This window comes from Pteropus medius, unplaced genomic scaffold (assembly GCF_902729225.1).
Source record: "Pteropus medius unplaced genomic scaffold, Ma_sr-lr_union100, whole genome shotgun sequence".
Taxonomy (NCBI): Eukaryota; Metazoa; Chordata; class Mammalia; order Chiroptera; family Pteropodidae; genus Pteropus; species Pteropus medius.
In genome coordinates, this window is record NW_024353909.1 from 1,871,423 (window position 1) to 1,875,836 (window position 4,414).

The following is a 4,414-nucleotide window of genomic DNA, read 5'->3' on the forward strand; positions in this document are numbered from 1 at the left end:
CCCAGCACTCTAAAGATTTTTAAGTTTCACTATGTAAGATAATCAGTAATATCTACCACCCCCATACTTAAAATACTAAGTATCAGATCAGATGTTCTAGTAACTAAACAAGCTTATTATAAGAATCAATCAATCAACTGTGCCCAGGATTTTTTTTTTTTTTGGTTTGGAAGATGGAAAAGGCTAATCTGTTAATCCATATTTTACTTTTATACTTATAAGAACCGAGGCAAGGACTTAGGACTTTTACTATTTGAGGATGCAAATATTCATGATAAATAATAGCCATCATTTTAATCTTTCAGATTTCATTTTATTGGTTGCATTATGACCATTTGTCTGATGTATTTAATTTTCTAAATTTCCGTTACATGAAAAATGGAAACTATTGATTTAACATCAGAAAAATATACAGCAGTTAATATAAAAAAGGCTGCATCTAATTTTGTTAATAAACTATAAATGGTAAAATGACATATAGTTTAGATTTCAAAGCATTGGTAACCCACATTTTTCTGTAACATTAATTATGTAGTTTTAGTTTTGGCAGCAGCATAATTCTACAGTGTGATAGTTCTACTTTATGGTTTCTTAAAGTAGACCTAAAATGTTAATATAATATGAGAAATTTTCCCCTGGTGAAATGCACAACTGAGCTAGAGGATGTAATGTTTGCATTATAGAGGTAACTCTTGCAGAAATTTGCAGACTAGACACACTGGTCATCATAACTACTCTCAACTCTGACACCGATAGATTTTATTACTGTCAGATGACACACATTTGCCATTATCTACTATAAGTTCAAATGTAGTTTGCTCTTCCTGACTGTCTCTGGAGTTAACAGACAAGTTTAGTAGTTAACTCTGGAACCTTATGATCTTGGTTGGAATCCTGGCTGTTCTACTTACTAGCTGTGTCTTAGTTTCCTCATCTATGAAATGGAAATAATAACTAGATCAACTCATAGGGCTAATCTGAGTTAATATAAGTTAATACAAATAAATGTTAAAAACAGTTACATAAACATATTAGGTGCTTGATAAATATTAGAATACCTATGATATATTATGAATATTGTCATATTTAGAAATTTTAGCTCCAATGAAATAATAATATACTAGTACTATGAGTAAAGTTAGTTCATGAGCAAAATGTAGTGAGTTATATCTAGCTGGTATGTCATGTCTTGGAAGAGGCTTAGTTTAGTCTTGTAAGGGGAAGTTAGACTAAGCACAGAGCATTCAAGGGGAGAAAGAACACAAGTCTGCATTTCAGAGTGCAGAAGTTGTTGAGTTTGAGAGAGATGAGGCTGGGTAAGACAGCGAGTGTTGAATCCCGGACATGTGATTGAGAGTTTGGCTGTTATCTTGAGGGTAGTGGAAAATTTGGAAGATTTTAAATTGGAGAATGACGTGTTAAGATAAGTTTTGAGCAATACTACTGTGCCTGCAGTACAGAGAATGGACTGGAAAATGGAGTGGAGGCGCCTTTACTGGTATACGAAGTGACTTAAGAGACTGTTGAGAGGTTAGAGTGATGGCGACCTAGATGAACCAGCTGGTGTATCGATGGGGATAGAGAAATGGACAGGTTTGAAATCCATTAAGAAGATAGAATCAGTAGCATCTAGTCATTGTTTTAATGTAGTGGGTAGAAAGAGGGAAGAGTTGAAGATGATGGCAGGTTTCCAGGCAGTGTGGCCAACTAGGACATCACTCACCTCCCTGACAGGTGCCTAGTGTTGTGGTGAACCACTGGGCTTATAGGAATAATGTGGTCAGATGGAGCCACGGTCTGGGAAGAAACAACATCACAGGTACAACTGAAGTATTTGGTCATAGGCTAGAGGTCAGGAGAGTAGATAGAAGTAAGCTTGCTGGAGCCTTGGCTCTAGCAATCAGAGATTTTCTTGGGTTCGTACCTCTAGGTTCTGAAGATGCTCTGTTCCCACTGGGACAATGGACTCTGAGGAGTTAAAACGGAGAGTTCTTAATTCTTCATCCAGATCTGTTTGTGGCATACCCATTCCATAACTCTACTCTTAAGTCTTCTTTTAAATCAGTCTGCTGAAACCTGAAACCCGATGCATTTTAGCTAGGCATTTCTGCAAACTTGGCTCTAGAGATGAATTAGGCAGAATTCAGCTAATTGATAAATTAACTTTCTTATTTCAAAAGGTTCATGTTTTACAAATCATTGGCACACTTTATGATAAAATATATATCTGAACACAATGTGAATTGCAGTACTGGTGGGTAGGAATTAAAAAATTAATGTTCAGAAATTAGTAATCTAATCTTTCATGAGCCTGCTAAGAATAGTAGAATTGTTAATTTGTGTGAATAAAATGTGGGTCTCTTTTCAGTTTGTTTAATATTAGAAATTCAAGAAGAGGAAAATTCAAAGCATTTCAAAATGTTGGAAACCTTCTTAAGGTGATCATTATAGCAAGACTTTTTGCTGAAAGTAAACAGACTTGTCTTGCTTCTTTAATAGACAAACTGCAATGGTGAGAATGAAATTAGCACTGAAAGTATTAAAATATTGATAGCAATCATTCCATGCCTACACTTTGCCATTTAATAATTAATTTTACCTTGAAGGTAACTGTAAGAGTCAGACTTTTTTTTCATGCTTTTACTTGGCAAGAATGTTTGACTTTTCCCCCCTCAATGTTATCAAGTCTCCAGCAAATAATTCACATTTTTATGTGGTTAGTGGCTGGAATTTCTTTTGCGTGACTTCATAAAATAAAATAAAAAAAGTTTGCTGTGAATGGTTTAGGGAAAGTCTGAGTTAATCATCTCTCTGACTGATTTATATGTGGCATTAGTGGATTCTTATTGTGTCGTAGTTTTTAAAATTTTTCAAGGGCTATATCCAAAAGTAGAGGGAATGAATGATCTTAATCCTCTGCATGCTGATAATCACAAAAGGGTTATAGATTGTTACAAAATGATGTTTTCTCACCAAAATAAGAAGAATTCTTCAGTTTTTGTGGCTTTTTATTTGGGCAGATAGATTAAGGTTAGTCTTGAACTTCTCCTAATATCACATGTGAACAACCTTCTCACTATTCATGGCATTTTAGAGTCAAAAGAGGTTATGTTAAGTGTTGATGTTGCCCTAACAGTTGGTAGCAAAACTATGTCCTAATTTGTTTTATACATCTAATAGTTATCTATTCAGAAGTCCATTGGAATGAATTTTATGTTGTATTTTTTATTTTGATAAATAAAAAGTGGCTAAAATATTCACTCATTTGCTTAAACAATTATTTGCTGGATGCCTGGTATGTGCTGTTTTAGATGAAAGCAGACTTAAAGCCAGTTCATATAATACTAAAATGGCTAATAAAGAATAGTACATTCTCTATTTCTCATTTTCTAAAATGGGACAAGATATTTACAGTATTTGGACCTTATATGAAAATGTTTCTTCTTTGAAAAAATTAATTCCTTTCAATTAAAAGCATAAGCTTAATTTATTTTGAGTATGTACACTTAATTGTAGAATTATCCTTCATTGCAGATTTTGGAAATGTTGTATTTAAAAATATTTGTTTGTGTGCAACTACAGGAAGTGTGTAATATTCCTAAGTGACCCTGTTCAGATGTTTGAAAACAGCACCTAGCACTGTGCCTGGCACACGTATTTGTCTATGCTGAGTATGCCTTAATCTCAGTCTCTAGAATCGAGTAATTCAGTCTCTGCTCTGTTTGGTCACCTGTCTTCTCGGTAGTGCCTTCTTGTCTTTATTTCAGTCTTGGTGCCTCAGCTCCAACTTGACCCAGATCATTCAATGTGCTTCTTACTACCTAGCCCACAACGACTAGTTTTCAGACTAATTGCAGTGTTAACATAAGACTTGCAAGCATTATTTTGAATAAAAAGTCAGAAACAGAAGGTAGTTTTTATTTGGGTGACCATTTTTGTGAATGAAAGTGAGGCTTTTGACAGGTTTTGTAAATTATTACATTAATTATTAATAGGATTTGTGTGGCTTATATAGTGTTCCTACCAGTTCCTGTGATGATTCAATACTATAAGTGGTGAGACACTTGCCAATGAGTTAGACACTCAGAGTTTTCTGTAGTTACACATGAGATTTATATGGTCATGCCAGTAATTTAACTTCTACAATTTTAAGGTCAATAGGCATTGTCACTTGTGAAATGTAAGTGAGCCAGAATTTATAATAACCTTCAAATGAATTTTATTTTGCTCTTTATTGTTACTCATAGAGAGAGTATCTGTGAAAACAAAGATGTACTAACACAGTATAGTATTTATCGTTTTTCCAGATTGGGTAAAAAGTACACTTAACAGATTATTTGTATTAGTCACAGTAGTGTTCCCAATGTAAGTTGACAAGAAATGCTACAATATTTTATATTCAACCTTCCAAAAC